The sequence below is a fragment of the Schistocerca cancellata genome, chromosome 2 (genome assembly GCF_023864275.1).
Source record: "Schistocerca cancellata isolate TAMUIC-IGC-003103 chromosome 2, iqSchCanc2.1, whole genome shotgun sequence".
NCBI lineage: Eukaryota > Metazoa > Arthropoda > Insecta > Orthoptera > Acrididae > Schistocerca > Schistocerca cancellata.
Window position 1 is genome coordinate 1,078,683,168 of NC_064627.1, and position 26,451 is coordinate 1,078,709,618.

A 26,451-nucleotide genomic window follows, 5' to 3' on the forward strand; every position below is an offset into this window, starting at 1 on the left:
GTCACAGGATGTCGTCTAGCGATCACGTCCACGCGTTGTATTAAGCACACTTCTCATTTCCCACTGCACTCACTTCTTGTTACAAATACACGAATTGGTGAAGGCAGATTAGACGTTGGTGGTCGAGGCTTGTTTTGCGTGGCCCTTCCCGCCGGAGGTTTGAGTCCTCCCTCGGGCATGGGTGTGGATGTTGTTAATAGCATAAGTTAGTTTAAGTAGTGTATAAGTCTAGGGACCGATGACCTCAGCAGTTTGGTCCCTTACGAGTTTACACACATTTGAACATTCTGAGGCTTGTTTTGATTGTGGTGATATTTTTTTATTGGTGAAGACTACTAATTATGATACTAGCACATCTTTTTTTCATGTCAGTGTAATCTGCAAGAATGCAAGGGACACAGTTCTCCATTTCCAGATCGGACTAAAATTTCTCTAAAACTGTTGCTCCAGTAGTTGAAAATAGGTGTTTTATTGATCCTTTGGATGTAAATGAATAGTAATAAAGAAAAAATTTAAAAAAAATTTAGTTAATGTGTTATTTCAAGACTCATTCAGCTCCCGAAATGACCACGGCGAGATAATCTAAGACATTATATCTCGTACACAGTCGCGGTTTCCCCACACTGTTACGGATAATAAGAACAAAGTGGGGAATTATTTGTGGTACCGGAAGCTCCCAGTACCCCATAAAGGTTTGTAGTGTACACTTCAAATCTGAGATAGCTAAGAAATTTGGAGAGATCTTGCGAAATACTTCACTGTAATGTTTTGAAGAACATTCCATTCTACAAAGTAATCTAACACAAAGAAGAATAAAGGAATAGGAATGTAGATTGGGATTTAATTTCACTTCTGCAGTCTAAAATATTTAATGAGTTTAAAGAAATTGGAAAAAGATCTTCTTGTTCAACATTCTATGCTAAACAGAGTACAGGCAATGCAAAGATCAAACTACATGCGACGTACTCTTGCAATTACTACCACGAGCAAGAAATAACAACGAGAAAATGCATCACTGTGGATATGCGAGGGCGTACTGAAAAGTTACACCTCCGATTTTTTATGTGAGGGCTAAGTTTCTTTGTAATGAAATTTTATTTATGTATTTATATTCTTCATTCTACATACTACATATTTATTTCTCAACAGAGTCACCCTGGCGACGTACACAACGAGATATTAGTTTGCTGAATCCGTCACAGTAGAATGTTTGACATCTTTAACGAAGCCAACACCTCACCTCTCTTTGCAAAACTTCATCACTGTCAACTTGAAGCCCTCAGAGGTGTTCTCTAAGTTCTGGAAACAGATTAAAATCAGATGGGATGGAGTCGGGACTGCATCGAAGATGACCGAAGACAGAGATACTAAGCCGTTGGATCGTCGTTGAACTTTTCACAGCGCTCGTGTGTGGTCTTGCATTGGCATTCTGAAGGAGGGAGTGCTCCATGTGTGAACAAACTCTTTGAATACATGTTTCCAGTTTTCTGAGAATCTTGCAGTACCTTGGAGATTGTATGGTGGTGCCTGTAGCCATAGTTTCCAAACGCCCCTCATCGTGAACGTCCCAGAGCACTACGAGTATAAGCACGACTTCTCCTGTTGATGACATGGTGTTGAACTTTCCTGTGCAGTGATCATTCGTAGCGGAATTCCATTGATGCTGTCTCATTTCCGGGGTCAATATGATGAACACTGTTTCCATCACCTCTCACAATGTTGTTAAGGAGCCCTCTTGCTCCAAACGCAAAAGACCTTATTGACAGATTTCCAATTTCGTCTGTTTCATATCGGGAGTGGGCATTCGAGGGACCCATTGTGTACAGAGTTTTCTGTGCCGCAGTTGTATAATGATGGCCCGTACACGTTTTCATGACATAACCCACGTACCTTAGAGCTGTGTCCGTGTTAACCGAGGATTTTCTCTGATGAGTTAATCACCCTGATTCCGATGAGGCTCGCAAGTTGCCGTACGCGATCGTCCACTCCGAGCTGTCACACACGCTGAGCTTAGCACCACTGTTTCCTCCATTACGAGCATGAACCACCCAATATCACGTATTATTGGTGTCAAAGCCATTACCGTACGCATCTTCAATTCTCCTGTGGATTTCAACTGGGGGCACGTTTTCTGCGGGTACAAATTCTACTACAACACGCTGTGTGTTAAACTCCGACATAGTTACGTTGGCACCTTTTTACATGCAACAATTCGGAGCCCTCTAGCAGTAGAGCGTTGCACTTGCGTAACCGAAACAGGAAAGTCGAGAAATTAATCTGCGTAATACGTCACATATCAACCGATCTCGAGAAAAGAATAAAAAATTGATAGGCATTACTTCTCAGCACGCCTTCGTATCCTATTGACCATTAAAATTCCGACACCAGGAGCTATCACCAAAAGTGATATTCTACTTACTTTTGGTGTATCGTATACCAGCGGAGAAATGGGCCTATTGGTGCACGAACAGGTGAATGTGACCTTGTTTAAAAGAGTTTGACTGAGAAGTGGTGTACAAGCTACTTCGTTCTACCCTCGCACGTACCTCTAAAATATTGCAAAAAAATTTTGACATGCGAACACATTAGCAATATTTACAACATGTGACTCACCAGCCACCCCCACTAGCTCCCCTAACTGTAACTCGCTCAAACCTGCTAGTCCATTACTGTCACTCACTCATACCCATCCACTCCCACTTGCCCACACTGTCAATCATCAGTCAAACTCTTTGTCATTGTGTCCCTCTGTCTTCCATGCCACAGCCTTTTTGCCCTTCGTTATGCACCACTACTGCTGTCTGCTCTCACTATAACCGTCTCCCTCTTGCTCTCTCATTCTTACCTTTCCACACTGCTGCGTCTATCACTAACTCCCTCTTTCCCGTTTTCATTGTCATAGGCTCTGTCTGTCGTTATCATAGGCTCTCACCCATTTCCACTTTTCTCCTTCTTTTTATTCCTGTCCCACCACTCTAACCCTCTCTTTCTCTCACACCGCTATTGTGTTGTCTCCTTCGCCCTTTCTATACCATAACCATTGTCTACTACCTTCCAGTATTCATTACTTTTTCTTCTCTTTCCCTCTGCCACTGCCTCCGTCTCCCTCAGTATAAAGAAGGACGAATAAGTTCGGAAAATTTTTCGATAAGTTCTTTAAGGTGCTGAGGAAGGTAAATTGAGGCAGCTGGTACCCTACTTTTCAGTCAGAGCTTTTTAAACAGAAGCATATTCATCTTTCTTTGTGTTCCTATAGGAGCATTTTTGCTCTGATTCTCTTCTATTCCCTGCAACAACAGGTGTGCCACACACATGAGAAGAACTTTAAGGGTCAGTAAAATTTTGACAGCATATGTTGTGAAACTGAAACGACGCAAAAGTAATTTTACACCTCAGACCAGTTTTTACATGCGTAAATATTTTGCATTTGCTTCAGTGCTACGTGGTTCCCACAACAATTCTGGTAGTAACTCGAACAGTTTGTAGCATATTTCTCTGTGCTATGTCATTTCATAAACTACGTTTTCGCTTAACGCCGGATTTTACGTGCACAGGAAGGGTAATTTTGAACTTCTGTATACTCTAAATGTATAAAAAAAGATATGTAGAAAATTTTCTAGATCGTTCGGTATCGGGATCTCAGGAATGTATTGAAAAATTTCTGCCGTTTTCTTTACAAAGCCCTATTGAAATCAACGAAAAATGGTAAAAATTCCATATTTTTTAGAGTTTTCTAAGGAACTGCGGATGAACAGCTGATGCCTACATATGTCCCTTAAGGTCCAACTGAATAGAGTTAACATTACCATAAATGTGCTACACTAATTGGTATATAAGCAGCTATTCCCAACGTGTAGAGCTTTAGTACTGTACCGATGCATTTTAGCATTTCTACGAACGACAGTTCTACGGCGGAAGCGCAGTACACGCTGAGGATTTAGGTGAGTGGTCTAGGTCATGATCATAAAGACAAACTTGAGCGTTATTGAAACGGGGCAGAGACTAATATAAAAGCAACTGAAGAGACGAATTCCATATGTTCTTCCAGTTGTGTCGCGTTACTCTTGGATATTCTGCCCCCATGCAACATTTTTGCACCCACGTGTACGGTTTCCTTTTTCTCTTCAACGATTAGTTGCACAAAACTGGAATCACGTCTGAAAACACGTGTCCAATTTTTGTTCTGTGTTTCATGGTTCTGATTTCTGGATTCTTAGCTTGACTGTTTTACTGTTTCAAGATTATACTCAATACTGCAGTTCCTAAAGTACGTAACACTTTACAGTTCGCCAGCTTGTGGTAAATTTAAGACCGCAAATAGGTGTCAGGTATTTAAGATTTTCAAATAATGTGCGTGCAGTACTAAGACTAGTTTTTAGGACTTCGTAGCTCATTCAGCCAAAACGAAACCACGATAGGATTACTTTGTGGTCCGTCTGCCTGTCCGCCTGTTAAGACCCGCTTTTCTCAACGAGTGCAGGTATTATGTCAAAATTATTTGAAGTACTATGGTCTACGGTCCCTTTGGCGGTGTACAGTATTTAATACTCTAATGCAGCAAATGCATTCGCAATGGCGATTATGAACCACTGTTGGCTGTGTATTCGGATGCTGCCAATGAAATACAGTGCTGCGCCGGGATTCGATCCCGTATTTCCCGCTTTACGAGAGGGGTCGCCTGAACAGTTTCGGCTATCCGTGCACGAATCACAGACAGACATAGCCTTACATATGTCGACGTCCATGTGTCACAAATTGCTCTATTACGTTACGTATATTCCTGTCCAGGAATGACATATTTATTAAGAGTCGAGGGCCTGGTATTGGCGAATAAATATTAAATAGCAGTGTGAGTGTTATTGAGGTATAAGACGCAATGTTCCTTCAGATATGCGTGCATGTCTGATGGAACACTGCATTGTGCTTCTTAACAGCGCCGAAACTGCTATTTCGTAAAATATTTAAGCTTGTAAGTCACTGCAATCAAAAGACACAACCATTTATATCACTTACTCTGATATTCCCTAACTTCCTCATCAAGACATGTAGGGTGCTTCCCGTTGACCTAGAATAGTGAAACCTAACGAGAATCAAGGTTCCACAATGTAATTAAAGAAAAATCTGAAAAATGTTAATTTTTGATTGTAAGGGGCGATCAAGAAGTTGCCATTCAGAGGCTGCTCAAACCTTAATCGGTCTGCCAATCACGCAAATCGACGTGTTCGTTGAGGCAACCATACCCCTGACGCACCGGGTTGGAGGCACCGGTTTGGTAAATAACTGTGTCCTGCTGCGTGAAAAAGTCCGTAACTGTCTGCTGCCTTTAAGACCATTTTTAAGGGACCGAAGGCACGATAACTACAATGAGAGAGATCAGGACTATAGAGTGGGGACTGAAGTGTCTCCCACTTGACGTGGAGTAGCTTCTGCTGGCCTCTCAGATCGACCGGCGTCTTTTGTCAAATCGTGACCAGCACGGAACTTGGTGCACAATTCCACAGACAGGCTGTCCCCTACACATTCTTCATTCTCCGATGGATATCTACCTATGTTTTCCCTCGGAAGCCTAGCAAAGAATATCAGAACGTTGGTCCAGCTTCGACGCGTTTGGTAGTAACGTTACTATAATTCATGTTTCCGCAACTAGCACACACACTTCGGAAAGACACTAATGTCACACTAATCCAGTTCCTATATGTCGATGCTGATATATTCGCACGGGAGTCGCGCTACGTTGAATATACGCTGCAGCAACGCCATCAAACGTCTTAATCGCTCCTTATACTAGGTCTAAAACTATGCTTCCGCCGTTATTCCTCGAAGTTCGGGGCTTTATTGAGAAAAAATTACAAGAAAATAATCATTCATAGTATTGCCAATTGCTGGCCACTACATTTTCCCATCTTTCGGACAGCTTACGAATCCAGTGGTGGAAGAACTGGGTGTCTTTTGTGGGCATCCATGAATCGATTCAGTTTTGCACTTGTTCATATGACCGGAAGTGCTGGTCAGCCTGTCTGTATGTCACTGATCGAAAAAGGTGGCATTCAGCAATGTGCGGAGAATACGGCAGGAGGGGGCAGTACTTCTCATTTCAACGTTTCCATGTATATTTTGACGGGTTTTGCGACGTGGGGTCGAGCACTGACCTGCTGCAAAATTACCTTTACGTGTCAATCGCTGTATGGTGGCCGTTTGTGTTTCAGTGCATGGCTCTAACGCATCAATTGCTTTCTATAACGATGTCCTGTGATTTTCTTCGTCTGTTTCAGTAACTACGAAAACGTTCTATCTTCCACAGCCACGCCGGTCGTCGACATCAAAGTTACCGTTCTTAAGGGGTTGAAAACATTCCCTGCACGTTCTTCCACTAATAGTTCCCTCACCATTGGTCCTACCCAGCATTTTAAGAGGCACAGCCGCTAATCCCTTCACGTAAAAGCAGAAAATGAAAACTTAGCGGAAACGACGAGAAATGGGTACGTAAGTTGTCGTAATTAATCGAGAATAACCTTATGATGCAATCACAAATCGACTAATATTTTTATGGCATTATGTTCACAGATGCCTGAGCTTATTGTATTACACGTATGACCAACCACCTGAACCCCACTTTCCGCTACTGCCGTCTACTGCTAAACGGAGGAAGCAAAGTTGTAGACCTAATGCATCACATAAATATTACTTTTTTGCCGTTTATTGTCCGTCTGTCAGTTTGTGTATTAAAACCCCATTTTCTCGGGAACGGGCGGAAGTATCAATTTGCAGTTTGTCGGCTACTAAGCTCTAAGTTCCCTTGGCAGTGTAAAAAATTTAAGATTCTAAGTCAGTCCAAAGATACCACCATTTATTTCACATAGTTTGATACGAACGTAATGATCAAAACCTATAGATGAACTGCTAGTTAAGTTACTACGGAACCCTCAGAGCGCGTGTCCCACTCGGAATTGTCCGTTGTTTTTCATCCCCTCGTGACGATTCAATTCTTATGGTAGCCACTGCCGTAATAATTACGTTTTAACAATTTGCTCAAGTATTTTCTTATCCAATTACGACGAAGTTATTAGAGACGAAACACAAACTCGTAGCGGGAAGTTACAGGAATGATGCTGGCTGTCCTCTTTCTAGGGAACGTTGTTGTAACGGTTGATAATCAAATTATTTATTCTCTTTTTGCTACGAAGCATACGTTTTGTCTTTCGGACGTTCATGCGAGGTATAAATTCTTTTCTGTTTTTGTGCATTTCGCCTGCAAGGAGCTGAAGAGACTATCGCACTGTCATCTGTATAACGGAAGTTACGTGTACCATTGATCTTCGTTCTTTTGTCGAAACCTTTATTTCTTAACATATAGTATAAGTGGGAATGTGACGGAGATAATATACACATTGTACAGCTCTAAGTTAATTTGAAACGTGTATCCTACCTCTATATTGGCGCAATGAATGCAGAACAGTTTTTCCGCTATTTGCATATCTTTGTTATCAACCCAGTTTATTCATGCTAGTCAATATGGGTGTGGTGTCTACCATTGTCAGATAACTTTCGTAACCTATAAGGCAGAGAAGGACATTTTTGTGCTGTGACCTGGAGAGAATACGTCTTTTGTAAACAGCGCATTCCTAAAATCGGACTGCACTCCATAACAGTTTACCTACGTCTTTCTCTTTAGTCGGTTTTCCAACATTATCAGGAACACTTTCGGAGAATGACTCATTAGGTGAATAAGTATTAGTCACTAAGTTGTTTGTTATCAAGCTTCTTCGCTTAGTTAAAGAAAATAGTACTCCGCCTTTTCCAAGATATATTCCGAATTTTCAGACATGGTTGAAAAACTTCATGACGATGTCAGAACGTCTATATGCTTGAAGATATCCCACAATATGGAACAAATGCTCTCACAGATTTTGCGAATTTAAAACTTTCCTTAATATCAATGAAGAGAGAAAACGAAAATAAGATTCTTTCGCCGCAGAAACTCTCAGTAGAAATTGAATTTTATCGTTCAGGTAGTGAACTTTTTTATGCAAAATATTTCGTGGCCATGGATAAAACACAACTGTTGCTGACCTTATATTGCCGTATACATCATACAATGTCATCCGAATTTCTGTTTTGTAATTTGCGGCCAAACGATGCCTCTAGCTAACGCCAGCAGTTACTTGCTATTCATTCTCGCCGGCTCTGTAATTACCACGCGAGTTTGTTACGGGAGCACAGACGGGAGCGTAGAGTGACGTGGCATTTAATAGAGTTATGACGAAGTGGTTTTGTGTTCGTTAGGCTCTGCGTGCGGGGCTAAAACCAACACTTGGATCTCACACAGACCATTATTGGCAACTCGTATGCGGTTAATGATGTGACTTGTTATTTGACGTGCACCATGGCAGACACCGCCACGCGTGATCACCGTCTGTCGAAACACGACTATGCTGTGGTATATCGAGAGGTTGTAACAATGGAAAATTGTACTGAAATGCAGGAGGATCTGCAGCGATTTCACGCATGGTGCAGGGAATGGCAATTGAATGTCAATGTAGACAAGTGAAATGTGCTGCGAATACATAGACAGAAAGATCCTTTATCATTTAGCTACAGTATAGCAGGTCAGCAACTGGAAGCAGTTAATACCATAAAATATCTGGGAGTACGCATTAGGAGTGATTTAAAATGGAATGATCATATAAAGTTGATCGTCGGTAAAGTAGATGCCAGACTGAGATTAATTGGAATAATCGTAAGGAAATACAATCCGAAAACAAAGTAAGTAGGTTACAGTACGCTTGTTCGCCCACTGCTTGAATACTGCTCAGCAGTGTGGGATCCGTACCAGATAGGGTTGATAGAAGAGATAGAGAAGATCCAACGGAGAGCAGCGCGCTTCGTTACAGGATCATTTAGTAATCGCGAAAGCGTTGCGGAGATGAGAGATAAACTCCAGTGGAAGACTCTGCAGAAGAGACGCTCAGTAGCTCGGTACGGGCTTTTGTTGAAGTTTCGAAAACATACATTCACCGAGGAGTCAAGCAGTATACTGCTCCCTCCTACGTATATCTCGCGAAGAGACCATGAGGAACAAATCAGGGAGATTAGGGCCCACACAGAGGCATACTGACAATCCTTGTATCCACGAACAATACGAGACTGGAATAGAAGGGTAAACCGATAGAGGTACTCAAGGTACCCTCCGCCACACACCGTCAGGTGGCTTAAGGAGTATAGATGTAGAAGGAGATGTAGACGTGGGCTTGAAATGTTATTCAGGGAACGTAGCAGATTTCACATTACTATGTCACACATGGGCTTGTGTATTACCTTTACCCAGGTCACCACTGGAACAGTCTACACCTAGGCGTCCACCGCTCTGTCGATCACTGTAATATACTTAGCTGTGGTTAGGCAACTTTTTCAGTGTACCACATTTTGAGTTTTCTCCCGTTTCGACTCATGGAATGAACATCGAAAGAACTTGTGTCCTTAAGTCTCAGCGTTCATTATTCGACTTCTCGGACTTTGCGGAATAGATACGCTCGTGGCTCAAGTATATTCGTCGTATTAGCATAGAAATCTCTTTCCTAAGCAAGTTTACTTGCTAAGAGTGTCACTTAGTTAAGACTTTTCATCACTTATGTTGCACTCTCTCCCTCTGCCAGGCACTTAAATGCGATTTGGAGAGTATCCATATAGATGTTGATCAGCGAATGAGGCCCGTGATCATTACAAACACTCTTATTTTTACTCACATGATGTCTCCTTTAATTCCGACTTTGTATGGGTCGAACACATTTCAGCAACAGTTGAGTACGGGTCGCATGATTACTGCGCCCGCAACCTCTTTCCTACATGTATTGCAGTATTTCCAGTATCTCAACAAAAAATTGAATCTAGACGCCTGCTTCACAGTCAAAATAGCTTATGTGATCGTTGAATTTCATATCCGTACGTACTGTCACACGCGTATCTCTGTTGTTCACTTTAGTAGAACTTGTTAATCATGTCATAAAGGGACAGTACGTACTTTTAGTTTCGCAAAAAACAAAACTATAAGTTATATGTTGGTCTCTGTAGCACAATTTCTCACTTCCAAATTGGATACCATTATTATTATTATTATTGTTATTGCCTGTGGCCATACTGACTACTTTTTGGAACGGTGACTGTGTGGAATAATGACTTATTTGTATTTCCTCCTACCAGCCATTTTTATTTATTTTATGTTTAATTTAATATATTGCAACGCGTTTCGGACATGTTTTTCTCCTCTTCATGCGCTAGTACAACAGGAAGCTGTTAATTAAAAAATGTCTTAAACTAAGTTAACAAACGACACTTCGTTTATGGTTCGCTGCTGATGTGGCTGTTGGTGTCCAAATTCCCCAACAGCGACACCAGCAACGAATTTGGACGCCAACAGCGAACAATAAACAATAAGTCGTATGTTAATTTAGTTCAAGACGTTTTATTTTTAAGTGACAATTTTCTCTGTGTATAAACGCATGAAGACGAGAAGAACACGCTCGAAACGCAATGCAGTATGTTAAATTAAATATAAAACAAATAATAGATGCTGGTAGCAGAAAATACAAATAATAAAGAGATTACTAATATTATTGTAGTGATGAGCCGGCGTTATAGACAATCCCATCAGCTCAAAAGATAGAGAACGCGACTAACAGACATAAGAATGTGAGTCGTGAAGAGTAAAAGAACCACTCCACTTTTCTGATTTCCTATTCATGATTGTGCGTTGCTCTTTGTCTTTTAATCAATTTTCAGTCCAATCACAGACCTTGTTAGATACACAAATTGAAGGGTTTTCTGTAATAGAAACGCGGGTAGAAATGAATCGAAAGGTTTTACGCAGTCTTGCAACACTGACTGCACATATGTGCTTGGAGTTTAGGATATGGAGCGAGAAGAGTATGAATTGTAACTTTCAGGTTCATCACAGACGATGCTCTTGCCTGCGGAAAAATATCGTATATCGTAACTGCGATTTGTAAGGAAATGCAGAAAGACTAAAACTTCCTACTACCAGTTGTTTTAATACAGAGAGAAAGGCGTTAATTTGTGATTATTTTAATTAATATCGTAATAAAACGTAACAATGGGAAAAAATATTTCTCACCTTTGCATTTTCCAATGCGGGGAGGGGTTGGACGTTTGGTGTTATTCATACGTACCGCTGGGATTTCAGAAGACGATAGGACATGCGTCCACACTTCTAACTCACGAGTTCTCAATTCTCCATCATAATTCATCACATAAAATCGTAATTTTTGTTCTGCTGCTACTAAGTCTGCTTTGCAATAGCCCATCTCATAAATTTGTCTCGTTTCTGGGACACAAGAAAGCTGACACACGAATTCTTCTTAGAGTAAGCAGTGCACAGCATATTCCAGAATCCTTTATCTTAAACATTCCATTTCCGCCTTAATGTAGGACAGAGACTTTTTGCATGAGCAAGCAACACGAACGTAAATGATGGGGTATAATAAACTCCATACGTGCCTTCTCCACAAAAAAGGCTAACAATGTTGCCTTCGGGTCTATGTAAAATCGTTCTCCTTAGTTGTCATGTGCCAGTAGGTCCGACGGAAAGACGGAAATAATTTTTCTTTTGTAATAAATGTTGAGTCTTACTCTCTCTCTTACCGTTGTTCGTTTGGATTACTACTGCCAGAACCCGGATGTCTGGGTTAGCTACCCCTCCCGCCGAAGGCAAAGAGGACGTAGCTATAAATCTAAGTAAGATGTGGAAGTTCTACTGTACTGGCAGAATTTCAGCACATTCATAGCGGATAATACTTTTGAAAACACGTGTTTCTCAGCATAGTCTGCCGAATTTTCCCCGCAGTCCCTTCCTATGACAGGGATTTCTATCTTCAGATGGCTACTAATGTGTCTTTTATTACATTATTACAAATTCAGGAAATTGCTTTACACACCTCAGATGAACTTTAAAACCAACCGGAAAATAGTAAATTTGTGAAACTTTCCTTTGTTGCAGAAGTTGTCATAAAAGGAAAAATTCTCGACGATTCGTTGTAATACGCACGTTATCACATAGAACTCTGAAATATCCTATATTCGTCATTCATGTTTTCGTGGGTCGTCCCTAACACATTAATAAACAGTTCTTAAAATGAAACTGTTGTGGTCAAAGTTAATACTGTTATAACACGTAGAACTACATGCATTCATAATTTATGCTTTGTAATGTTGACGAAAGCTGTTAATTCGACAATAATCCGTGTCTTTCACTCCTAGGACGTTGAGGGATGTAGAACGTAAAACACACACGTTATGTAGTATGTTGGCACTGAATTTCACGGTTATATGAACTTTTACGGAGGACTGCTTAGTAATGTAGGACTACTCGTATGTAGATTACATTACGTATCATTGTTGAGTTCTCTTAGGAATGGTGGGGATATGTTATCTACTTAAAAAGCAATATCTAAAGCCACTATAAGCGTAGATAAATGAGATTTAAAACTGTATATCGGTATATATTACATACATTCGTTGCTTCTGTGGGTGGAAATTAGGTGTGAATGTTGGCAGTACATTTATTTTGGAGGAAAGCGACCAAACAATACACGATATTCATAGTTCAAGGGCAAGACTGGGAATGGTACAGAATGCTGTGCTAATGTCAGCGCTTGATTATTTGTTTTGGGTGAAGCATCGGTACAGTTGTTACTTATTACAACAAAGTGGATACTGCATCAAATAAGAACACATTAAAACTCACGTAACTGCAGATAACATTATGTTGATGGTCTCAAGAGGCATTTCATTGTATGTCCATTTTCATCACTGATGTTGTTATATGAACCTAGAATAAGGAGGAAAATGCGTCTTCATACTTTTCTACGACAAGATTTATGTAGCTATCTAGAAATGTAAATAGTCTCGGTAATGGTGTTTAGTACAGTATAACTATAGACGTACCGTGCTTGGAGAGAGTCTCACACGATATATCAGTGTGATAGCAGCGACATATAACGTTGACAATGTGAACTAAAATTCAAAAAGCACTCTCGATGGCGCTCTAATGCTCAGCACCGACAACACTGTGGTTTAGACAGCTGCAGTTTGATGTACGAGTTGAATGAAATGTAAAACAATATACAGGCCAACTAATTTAATTACTAAGACTAAGGGCCACCTAAGTCTGAGGGTAAACATAAGTACAGCTCCTTTTATTCCTTCTTGACACAATCAGGAAAGGCGTTTGCTATCGTGACTGGCTTTTGCCGAACATCGGTCATCTTCAGAAACCTTAAGCCTTGGGCATCTTGTGATTTATGATGTACGGCTGTATCGGGTCATGTTGAAAAGCAAATTTCGACATTGTATATAAGATGACTAATAGTAACTGTCGCCTACAAATAACTAATTTTTCACGGTAGACGGAATGCCATTGGTACCATATACATTAAGAACCGGTACGTCGATTATAATTCAGGCAGAAAACTTGTTCAGTGAAATCACACGCATGATCATTTGTCTAAAATAAAGGTTCTCATCACAGGAAGTGAAACATTGTCACAACGCATTTCGTAGAAACAGTGATGGGGGTGACATACGGAAAGTTCCTCTTCTGCAAGATATAAATACTTTACAGCTCTCTAATTTGGTTCACTGGAATCGTGTAACAGACACAAGAAGCAAAAAACTCGATTAATACGATCCGTTATGAATAGGGTTGCATTCTACCAAAACTACGGTTCGGTAGTTTTGGTACACTACATACATGACGTAGTAAATGGTAGGATTAAAAGAAACAGAAATTAATGTGTAAGTGAGAAACCAGGTACCAACTATTTCTATTCGTTTCCTTTTTTGTTGGTAGCTTTTCTCGCACATAATTGGAACTGCACTCCATTCAATGTAATATAATTCTGTATTTTATATCCTTCAAGAATATAAATTGAATTTTATAGATAGCTGAAATTAGTTGGTCGAGTAACTTCGAAGCTTTTATTTAACCCAAGTAATTACTGTTGATTGCAAGTACAGTTTACATACATAACATAAAATGTGTGTATAATTATCGTTGCTGTTATGTAACCAGTGGAACGTTATTCATCATGGTCAAAGGCAAGAGTTCCCTATTAGTATTGATAAATGTGAAAGTTGTTTACGAATTACAGAAAATTTTTATATACGTTCCATGATGTATTGAAGCGATGTTTGATATATTTTTCTTCCATGATTTTTTTTTTGTTTTGCCTTTTTATTGAGGAAATTTCATTTTCTACTGTCATATGATTAATCTGTATTATTTTCTTTGTTTTTACTACCATATCCCTCTGTTTCACGTTACAAATTAACAACATTCGAATAAAACCTGAATTAAACAATTTACTATAAATACTGTTTACTTTGAAGTAATACACATGAGAATAACTATGTACGAAAAAATGTTCAATATGTTACGTGGCCCTTTACATATCCACAGTTTCTATATGGTTCACCACTTTTGGTTTTTAGGGGACTCTAGTAAGATACTGATCGCATTTGTAAAGAAAGCGATCGTTGTGAGGTAACCCGCGACAGATATGTAGCCCACCTAACATACAGGGCATACGCAGGTTTGACCTTACCTAAATAAAGCTACTAGGAAAGCTACCATAGTCTACGATTCCTTACGACAGTCTACGGTAGCCAATGGTAGGTTTACAGCTCTAGTTGTGAGCGATGGAGGTGGGGTAACAGTTATTGAAATGTTAATGTAAAACACAAAAATGCATATATACTAGATACTTAATTAATTATAAGAATCATGGGATAAGGTAAAACGTAGTCTTCATGGAGTGTGACGATCAAAAGTGTCCCTTTCCAATGATAGTGCATGGTTTAATATTTCAGTAGTGTCGGACTATTTATCAATTAGTAAAAATTTTGTTAACGTAAGACAAATACGAAGCTTCAGTTTTGTAAATGTTATAATTGTATCCATACAGCTGAACAATAAAGACGTGGGGATTGTGATTTCGTGTTACCCAAGTAGGTAGTATAATTTCTCTTGTCCTTTTCGCTACTGATTACGTACCAGAATGATATGGCTAGTATTCTTTATATTAAAAACTCCCCTGGGGCAATATGTAAAGCCTTTAACTTTAATTATACGAAGACGTATCGTACAACACGTGTGCCCTTGGTGCCTCTGAATGTGCAACGTACTAACAGCGATCGTGAACGTAACATTGTCTGCCACAGAACCAGCTGGCAGAACAATCAAAACATTAAAAATGAACGCGCGAAGCTTAAAAGACCATGGAAGTCACTACTATAAGTGTCTTCACCAGACTGCGTTCTCCTTGTGTTAATTTCGTTAAAATGTGTTGTTTTTAACTATGCTGTTTGCTTTTACTGAAAGCTTGTTAATATGAATGTAAACATTCTCCGACCACGTCAGAATATTTGTAACCATTACGTCTTTGAATTCATTTCTTGAGAGCTTCAGATAATGTCCTGTGACAAATTCCATTGACGACAGTTACAATTTGTCGTGAATATAGTCATAACTGTGAGATCTTATAAACTGGAAGCAAATAATTAAGGCAGCCTAATTTTATCTGTGATATAGATGTATATCAAAATCGTCAGCACTGTGCTGATATGAGCACTCAGCTTTACTAAGAAGTATTCCCTGTTCAGTTGAGTTTCATGCTATGGTATCGACTACATGGATACGAGTAAAGATGTTCTGTGTTCTCCTGCAGATCAACGAGCAAATTCCACAGCAGTATGTGAATTCATCTATGTGTGTCGAATGTTTAGTGGGATGTCTTTTATATGAATTTCAAATCTTATTAAATCAGTGAGCGCCTCTTGTGATTTTGAGAAATTAACATTCCATTAATGATTCCTAGCCGCCACCACTTTTCTGTAACTTAGTGATGCGTTCAACTCAATTGTTAATGTTGATCATTTTAGACACAGTGCCTTATAAGAGGCCTGTGACCATTTTTAACCTCTGAACAAAACTGTATGTACTCGTAGCAAGATTATTTAAAATTTATATTTGTACTTTACAACTCATTTCAAGATGAACTACTTTCAGAAGAATGACACTCATAAATTTTACGAAAAAAGCCATTGTTATCCTTGCGAATCCGCATTTCAACCACCCTGCAGCTGTTTGGCCTTCCAAAGAACAAAGCTCATCTGCTTCTTTCAGTGTTTCATTTCCTCGTCTAATTCACTCAGTAACATGTTCTAACTTTCCATTCAGCTTATTTTACAACTGCTGATGTTCGTTTTGTAAACCCTGCGTAAAGTCGATAGATGGCGGAAGGCGGAAGCGTAAAACCAGCGTACGTAGATAGTAAAGCTCCGTGTTACCAAAACTTTACTTTACCTGCAACCAAGTAAGCCTTTTCAAAAAAGTTAAACGGGGGACAACCATGACTGACGCGCATACAATTTGAATCACAAGAGCGACTGACATCATAATCACAGTGATTAGATCGGGGTGTAAGTTGACTGAATTAGTTATGACAATATTTTTAGTAGATTTTTGGCTGGTTTGTAATCATTAACGTGTGGTGGTTTACGGAAAAAGTCATTCATACGTCATGGAGTAGCAACTGAGTTATCGCGTAGGAGTGTTTAAACATTAGCACTTCTGTGTTCGTTTAAGAGAAGGGTATGACGTACCGTATTTACATTCATCTGCAGGATATATTCTACGGCACTCTTAATACGCGCATTACTGTTGACAAAAATGTTTACATGGCATCAATAAATCATCTGAGCCCGAGTGATAGTGACCAGAGACTTTGGTTAGTCAGCAGTTGGGAGGTCCATGTTCACTAATGGCAAATGACAACAAGGAAACAAACCCTCTAATTAGATTTACTTTCATCCCGTGGAAAATTTATTTATGTGCAAATAGTTGCAGTCTATCTTCACTGAAACAAACAATTTTTTTTTTACGAATCACGGGAGACGGAGATATGACCTTGTCTCGTTCCCTCTAAATAAACATTCGCTTAATGAAATTGTGAATGCCTGAAGTGAAATGTGTTCAGTGTCTTAACAACCTGCAGAGACAGCTGACTCAGATTTTCAGAAAAAACAGGTCTGAAGAGACGAAGAATGTGAGAAGAAGGCTGGTGTATCATCAACGTGCCGATTTCAAATGGAATGTTGTGTTGTTCTGTAGTGGGTGCAGCGCGTCACAATGGGCGCAGTAGCTGGTGATGAGATGCGTGTGCATCACCCAATATGATTCTGGAAATGTACCGCCAAAATAGGATTGCCATCAGAATACGAATGTTTGTAGGCCTAGAACTACAAGTGGCCATGCGATTGCCGGCAATGATATGTTAACATTTAATTTTGTTTTGTTGTTGTATGAAGTAGACATGCCGAAATTAATTGTAAAATTACATGTAATACATAACGAAGTAACGAAGTGAATAATGGATAAAATAGAGGAAATTGCTTACTGTCTGTAGACTTTCTTACTAGCGGTTCCATCTTAGTCAACACGGTGGATAAGTGTTAAACACCATATATGCATCAAAAACGTTGTGAAGCCACTGTGTCTCTAAACGTTTGCTGTCTGACATTTACTCACAGCGCTAATGGCTGAAGACCGCAAAGCGTGGTATTCAAGTACAGAATGTTGTAGGTGTGTGTAATGTGTTGTCATAAATGTTAGGGAGCTGTTGACAGTCCTTTGTTCAAAAGGTCAGTGGCAATTGGTATATATTTTACGGTTTACACTGCTGTTTAAGGTCGCTAGGTAGATAAAGCCACACCATTTAACTCACGAATTTTATCTGATACTGAACACAGCATGTCCAGTTGCAGAGCAGTCTGATTCAGTTTCAGATGGACTTGCTAAAATGTTATTTGGGCAAAATTTTTCTTTAGTCCGCACATAATGTGACACATTGTTTATGCCATTTTGTGTTACGGAAGCTGTATATGGTCTTGTAGAAAGCTAAATCTGTGCAACACAGTTGTATTACATAACGCATGTATGTGGGAGTGCATCGCTGAGATGGGAAAGGTCAATGTTTGTAGCCAAGGTCAGCGTTCATTAAGTTCAAACTTTTGCGATATTTGAGTACTTTTGTTCTCTTTCACCGTTGTGTAGTACGAATCAAGATTTCATTAAGGTAAGGTAAATAGAACGACTCGTCAGATGTATGTCGGTAAAAAGCGATGTATTTGTATTGTTTAGCATATTCGTACCACTAGTAACTGGACTGACTGGAAATCACTCAATGGAACGCTGACAAAAAAATAACAGGTGATGTCCTACTATTCTTAGCTGCTCATACATGAGCCTTCTTTAAGTATCGATTTCAATGATCTGCATGTATCATAAAATCGTTCGCAATACGCTGCATGCCAACCTTTCTAGTGTGGCAGCAAATGAAACAAAATCCGTACTATGCCACGGTGTCAATAGTAAAATGTTTAAGAAAGCTATCACTAAAATTCTTCGATATACCTTTATGATGGCGCAACGTGATTACGAAAATATAGGAAGTTGAATAAACTATATCAGTGCATTCTAGGCTTGCCTATATAATGCATTTTACTATTGACGGTAGCGATGCAGAATGATTTTATTTTTGACGCACAGTAAGAACGTTGTCATACAGTATGTTGTAAATAATTTTCTAATACTCGAAGATAAATGAAGTCCGTAAGTAGCAGGTTCTTTAATTTCTTTTTAATTACGCATGGTAGAGTGACCGGTGTGGTTTGTTCTACGTACTCCACCACAGTAAGTGTACTTATATTTAAGACTTCAAGATGCATAGTCCTTATCGTCTGTCAATCGTCCCATATTCACAGACGTGGGGAACGCCGATTGCACAGCAAATAAGTAAGCGCTTTTCAACGAAAGGGAATGATGAGAAGAGGGGTCGGCGGTCAGTACACTCATTGCTCAAGACCACAACAGATCACTTTTGCCGGTCTCTACAGGCTACGGCGCTGGAGGTGTACCGTTCACAAGGTGGCCGCAGAGAGCTGAAGTCGGGCGACGCGGCGGCTGTTTGTAGCTGGTGGCAGGGAGGCTGGAGGCGGCATGCAGCGAGGCCATGCTGCCTGTAGCGGGGGCTGGGGGCGGCTACTCACGGTCCTGTCACATGTGAGCGCCGGCGCGCGCTGCTCGCCACCCGCTGTCGCTGCGTTTGTGCCGACTGAGTAGCCGCCTGCCTGCCTGCCGCTCGCTGCGTCCGCCGGCGCACGTACGACTGCCCGCCAGCCGGAGGCTGCGCGCCCTCGGCGGAGCCAGGCGAGGCGGCGACGCGCCCGCCGAGGTCGACCGAGGAGCGCCGCTCGAGGAGTCAATAGGTGCGCACGCGCGGGGGGTTCCCCCAGCCGGCCGCGGGGCTGGCTGACCGGGCAGCGCGCGGACCGCGCGGCACCGCGGGCTCGCAGCTCGCCACTCGGCTTCCGGCGGCGGCGGCGCGGTCAGACGCCGCGTGGCCAGCCACTGGGTCAGGCCACGGGCCGAGCTCCGCCGCCGAAGCCCGCGCACAGTAGATACCTGATGGAAGCGCTGCCACTGTGTGAAGCGACCTCTGAGAACATGCTCATACGCACCAGTGTGGCACAAACCAAAGCATCGTGTGCAGCGGAGCAAACACTGTACACCAGTCTCATATTGAGGTACCAAGTCTTGTTCCATTCGTCGAAGGTGTTGCTGTTTTGGTCCTCAGCCCGAAGACTAATTTGCTACAGCCCTCCAGATTATCCACTGCCAGCCCCCTATTTCTGAATGACTACCGCATCGTCCTTGCTGTATTCGTCCCTCTTCAATATTTACCCTTCGCACTTCCCTCCATTACCAATCTCACGAGTCCTTCATGCTTTCCAGTCAACAGATTCCTTCCTTTAGTCATGTATTTCTTCCCTAGTACCATTCAGTACTTCCTCATTGCCTACTGAATCTACCTACCTAATCGTCAGTATTCTTCTGTACCACCATATTTCAGAAGCCTCTTTTCTGGACTGCTGATCGTCCACGTATCACTTCGGTACACAACTACTTACCTTCAGAAAAGCTTTTCTAACACTGAAGTTTCGTATCACATGGTAAGAAACGCCTCTTTTTCTAAACTGCTTTTCGTGCTGCAGCGGAACTGCATTTTGTATCCAGCCATCATGAATTATTTTTCTGCCCACACAGCAAAACCCAACCACTGGGTTAAGGCCTCATTTCCTAATCCTAGCCGGTTACTGTGACCGAGCAGTTCTAGGAGCTTAAGTCTGGAACCGCGCTGCTGCTACGGTCGGATTCGCATCCTGCCTCGGGCATGGATGTGTGTGATGTCATTAGGTTAGTTAGGTTTAAGTAATTCTAAGTCTAGGGGACTGATGACCCCAGATGTTAAGTCTCATAGTGCTTAGAGCCATTTTAACCATTTTCCTAATCCTATTTCTTCAGCAACACTTCACTTAATTCGTCTACACTGCATTGTCCTTCTTTTACTTGTGTTGATGTTTAAGTTACAATATCTTTTCAAGACACTATCCATTCCATTCAACTGCTCTTACAAGACGTTTCCAGTCCCTCCAACTCCTTTGGAGTCTCTCACAGAATTACAGTGTCATCAGAAAAACTCAAACTTTATGATTCATCTCCCTGTACTTGCCTGTACTTGAATCCCCTCGCCACTGATTGCTCAATGTACACACTGTATGACATCGAGGATAGGTTACAACAGTGACTTACTCCTTTCTCAGTTATTGCCTTCCTTTCATGTCCATCGTCTCTTGCAACTGCAATCACATTTCTGTTTAAGCTGTGTACAACCTTCCAGTCCATTTGCTCAGTGTGGATCATCAATGATACGCGGCAAGAAAGTACATTCGTGTCGTGGTTATTACGTCTTTGTCCACTATGTATGTAAAACAAAAATTTTGAGGAACGACTATAACCAGTCGCCTTTCGTTATGGTTGAGCATTTGTGTTGCTACCACCAGTTTCACGCTGCCATCATGTCAATAGTTCTACACAGGATTACGGGGATCATTGTCTAACTGTGGCAGCACACAAAAACCGAAACAAGTAACAGCTGAAAGATAAAACCCTTAGGAACAAATAATTGCAAGAAACGCTATCAAGTCGACATTCTGCTGTAAATACGAGGGTCGCTCAATAAGCAACATAACACTTTTTTTTTTAAATTCAGGATTCGAATACCCCATATGATTCCCCTCCCACCTCCCCTTTGCATGGTAAACCCTATTTTTGAACACAATCTCCGTTCAATGCCACGGGCTTCCGCCAACTTACTGGGAGGGCCTGCATGTCAACGTGGCACCACTCTACTGGTTGACGTCGGAATCGACGTCTTGCTGCGTCAGTAACCTCCCCATTATCAACGTACTGCTTCTTTCGGAGTGCATCCTTTTTTCGAATGCTCCTTTGTTATTCTTTATGCTCATGTGATAGGCGGCGAGGAATCCATGGAACGCATATCGTTCAGTTCCACAACTGGTGGACCGGTATGTCAGCGCTACCGACAGAGATTGCCAGTTGAGCAGAGGGATGTCTGATTGTGATCCGTCGATCACCTCGAATGAGAGTGTCCACATGTACGAACGTTGGGGGAGTCACGGGTTTGTGTGGTCGGCCGGAACACGGGTGATTGGACAGGTTCCGACTATGAATGACACGTCGCCCCACGACTCATCGTGCTTTTGTTCGCTGCAAACCCTCCGTAGACAGTCCGCAAGCGCCCAGGAATAACTGCGATGCTCTGGTTTTCCGCCAAAAGAAATTCAGAGATAGATCTCTGCTTGGAACGCACATCCGTTATGGACGCCGTTCCGAAGGCAACGTAGAGCTGCGCCTCCAGTCGGAACGTCATGAAACTACAGCGGCCGAAGCGGGATTATTCTACAATGTCCCACCACAAATTCCGCATTTTTTCAACCGAAATGTGTTGTATTACTTATTGAACGCCCCTCATAATTGAAGATACCTCGCCACATATAGTGCTTGCTTGTCTCAGTTTTTAAATTTTTGTTACTGCTACTCACTGCCTCTTACGAAGTGTTTGACCCGCTAAGGTTGATCCGGAACTTTCCAACTTCTGTTCATCAACCTTCAAAAGGCTGCAAGTTTCGTAGGCTTACGTTCCAAATATTCACAGGTTACTGATGTTCAGAGACGGTGTTCAAATTGTCATGTGGTGAATATTGCCTTAGAGATGCTACTGACCTCCTATGGAATTCTTTCAGCGGAGGAAGATGAAGTGTGTTGTGTGAGAGACACATACAGACACTCCAGAAGAGCTGATTGCCCGTTTATCTAAAGCTGCAGCCGTTATTCGTGAAACATCTTGTTGTTTACAGGGTGTTAGTGAATCATTAGCACCCAGGCTCCACTTGTGTATTAATGTAAACGAATAACATTTTCAGCAACATTTATTAAACAGAGTTCATCACATGGCAATGTATACTATGAAGATCACTCCGGTCAAAACTTTTGTCGTCACCTGTCGAAAAATACTATATATCTGTGACTTTTTTGTCAGATAAAACTCTTTCAACTCTTCAGTAGAGTCTGTGATGATTTTAAACTTCCTGACAGATCAGAACTGTGTGCCGGAGCGGGACTCGAACCTGGGTCCTTTCCATATCGTGGAGAAGCACTATGTTAACTTACATCCGCTCAATCAGGAGTCTAGTTCCGCAAGGTAGGAGAAGAGTCTGCAGGAAGTGAAGCTGTGGGGCCGGACCGAAAGTCGTGCTCAGGTAGCTCAGTCGGCTGAGCACTTGTCCCTTGACGACAAAAGTCACAGATTCGTGTCTCAGTCAGGCACATAACTGTAATCTCCTAGGAAGGTTGAAAAAAGAAATTGTTCCCTTCATGTCACCCAAGCCGTTTCAAGTTCTGTATAGGTAGTTTCTTTACACACTGCATTCTGTAGACTAGCGATTCCTTTTAAATCGGTAGACGTGCAACAGCATGCTTACCAATATGTTCCATAATGACTCGCATAAAAACGGGATTTTTCTGGGTCTATTTGTTATAGAAAGGGAGGGCCAAGCGTTCTGGATATTCCTTAGAGTAGGGACCATTTTTCACTACCCTACAGTACAAGGTCAAAATACGAATATTACACACTTCCTCCTTATTAGGCGAACTGAACAAATCGCTTGGCTCTTTTTGCAGTTGATGTGGTCTGCAGTGGGCCATATGTGGCTTATGGAGGCACCATTAGTTCATAGGCGGGGTGCACTCAGCCTCGTAATGCCAATTGAGGAGCTACTCGACCGAATAGTAGCGGCTTCGGTCAAGAATACCACCATAACGACCGGGAGAGCGGTGTGCTCACCCCACGACCCTCCTATCCGCATCCTCCCCTGAGGATGACACGGCGGTCGGATGGTCCCGGTAGACCAGTCGTGGCCTGAAGACGGAGTGCTTTATTAGTTCATAGGCGATTCCTTAGAAACTCCCAAAACAAGGTATTTTTACCATTTTTGCTGCCAGAACTGGCCCACAGATTGTAAGATGCCTATGCACAGCTAATGGCTGAACTTTTTACGACGCATTCCGAAGATCCATTTCGAAAAACCTTGAAAATTTTCTTGATAACCTTTTCCTATTCCGAGATACAGAGGTTCGAAGTTATTAGCTCCTGGGTGATTCCTTACAGAACCCTAAGCAAAGTGTGTTTTTACCATTGGTTGGTACCAAACGCGAGCCTCGGATTATAAGACGGCTACGCACAGCAAATGGCTGAGATTTTTCGGTATATTCCTAAGAACCTGATCTCAAACAACCCTGAAAATTTTCTCGATATATTTCTTCGTACCGTACTTCTACACGTCAATTACTCACATAAAACCCGGTCTGAAGTGAAAATTAAATAATAAATAACCGCAACAAATTTCTCAAATTTCTGTCGAATATTCTCTAGGCATTTGTCTCAGGAGTGCCATCTTCTCGCTTTCAAAAGTCTTTATTCGTTCATGGGTAGTTCCTGGGAACACCCCAACAAATGAGTTGTTTGAACATTTTTTCGTATCAAAATCGAACTGTGTATTCCATGCCAGCTATTCACTGCAAATGGCTGTAATTTTTACGATATATTTCTAATATCCCGACATCGAATATACTTGGAATTTTCTTTTATATCCTTGTCCGTTTGCGATATACAAAGGTTCTAAACTACCCTACCTGAACACGTAAAACACGCAGGTTAAATGCGATGTGAGAAGAAAACGTAGTTTATAGAGCGACGTGGCACAATGAAATGTGCTGGAAACTGTCTCTGTTATCATCAGAAGAGTCCTGGAAAACTCATGTTGTAGTACTGAAGCATATGAAAAAATTTTCTGCACCTAAAATCCCGTCTGAGGTATAAAATTAGTTTTGTGTATTCTCGATTTCACGTAAGTAAGTAGACTATAAAAAATTTTCTGCCACGTGATGTTCTTTTCATGTCAGTGGCATGCCGTTCTGTGGCGGAGAACAGGAGGGAACTAAAGGAAAAGTGCTGCTACTAGAGTATGAAAAAGACGAATATGCTGCTGACCAGAAGGCTCTAACTGCAAATTGCGGTATAAGCTACCTCATTCTGTCTTCCCCAGCATCTTTACAAAGTTTCCCAAAAGGTTTCGCATGCGAACATATTCGCAATGTTTTGTGCTGAGACAGAAGCAGTGGCAGTGGGAAAGAGACAATGACAACGAGGAACTGAGAGAGGTAGTGACAATGAGAAGATACAGCTCTACTGGGAAGGAATGATGAAACAGCAGTAATAAGAAAGAGCAAGAAGGAGACAGTGACAGTGGAAGGAGACAGCAGTGGTAGGGCAGAACGACGGCGACTGTGGATGTGAGACAGTGACAGAGAGACACAAAGAGATAATAACAATGAGTTGGGCTGAATGCGTAAGCGAGAGTGGACAAATGAGAGTGGATGGGTGTGAGGGAATTACAGCGATGGACTAGTGGATGTGAGCGAGTTAGAGTTAAGGGAGATTATGGGATGAGAGTTGAGTGGCACTTCAAAAAGAGCGCGCAATTATTATTAAGTGACTGGATTTGTGATTTGCTGTGAGAAAGGTCACAGTTCGCAATAACTAATGGAAAGTCATCGAGTAAAACAGAAGTACTACCTGCCGTTACCCAAGGAAGTGTTATAGACCCTTTGTTTTGCCTGGCGTATATTAGCGACATAGGAGACAGTCCGAGTAGCCCTCTTAGATTGTTTGCAGATGATGCTATGCTGTCATTTACCGTCATGATTCTTTGCAGATGATGCTGTCATTTACCGTCATGATTCTTTGCAGCTGATGCTGTCACTTACTGTCATGTAATGTCATCAGATGATCAAAACGAATTGAAAATTATTTAGCGAAGATACCTGTATGGTGCAAAAAGTGGCATTGGACTCTAAATCATGAGAAGCGTGAAGTCATCCACATGACCACTGAAAAGAGTCCACTAAATTTCAGCTACACTATACGTCATAAAAATCTAAAACATAATCTCAACTAAATACTTATAATCACGAGTAAGTTAAAATGGAACGATCAAATAGATAATGTTGTGGAGAAAGCAAACCAAAGAAGAGCTTTGTTGGCAGAGCACTTAGGAAACGTAACTGCTTTACTGAAGGGACTGCTTACATTACGCTTGTCTGCCCTACTCTGGAGTGCTGCTGTGCAGTGTGGGATCGGTATCAGATAAGACTGACGGAGGATATCGAAAAAAGTCAAAGAGGCATAGCTCTTTCTGTATTATCCTGAAAATAGGAGAGGAAGTGCCATGTGTATGATACACGAAGTGGGGTGGCAGTCATTAAAACAAAGGCGTTTTTCGCTGCGGCTTGACCTTATCGTGAAATTTCAGTCACCAACTTTCACCTCATTGAGCGAAAATATTTTGTTCGCGTCCACCTACATAGGGAGAAATGATTATGATGATAAAATAAGGGAAATCAGAGCTACCACGGAAAGATTTAAGTGGTCGTTTTTCCAGGGCGCTGTTCGAGAGTGGAACGGTGGACAAGTAAATTAAAGGTAGTAGTAGTAGTAGTAGTAGTAGTAGTAGTAGCTTTATTCATTCGTAGATCTCTTTTTACAAGGATATAGGACATGTCAAAGTATTTACAAATTTAGATCAATTTAAAATAAGCTAATTCGTATACACATATATCTACAGACTTCTAGTTAGAGGCAATCATTAGATTTACTCCTGGTATACAATACTTTTTTACAGATAAATTATGAAACAACGTAATGCCACATTGTTCACTCATATCTCACAATCAGTCACTGCACTCGCTATACACATGTTGTTTCATAACACTTCACTCACTACACACACACACACACACACACACACACACACACACATACACACACACACTCACTGGTGATCTCTGGGCCATTTTCTGCAGGGCAACTTCCCATTTGCTATCCTGAAAAACTAAACATC

General features: G+C 41.3%; 1 protein-coding gene across 1 annotated transcript in view; it reads right to left on the minus strand.

Moving 5' to 3' along the window:
• Positions 1-19,225, minus strand: part of LOC126149697 (uncharacterized) — a 216,263-nt gene extending 197,038 nt beyond the window's left edge. The window contains exon 1 of the mRNA XM_049915829.1: positions 19,120-19,225. The gene's annotated coding sequence lies outside the window, so the exon portion shown is untranslated. The remainder of the gene's footprint in view (positions 1-19,119) is intronic.
• Positions 19,226-26,451: the final 7,226 nt, after the last annotated feature.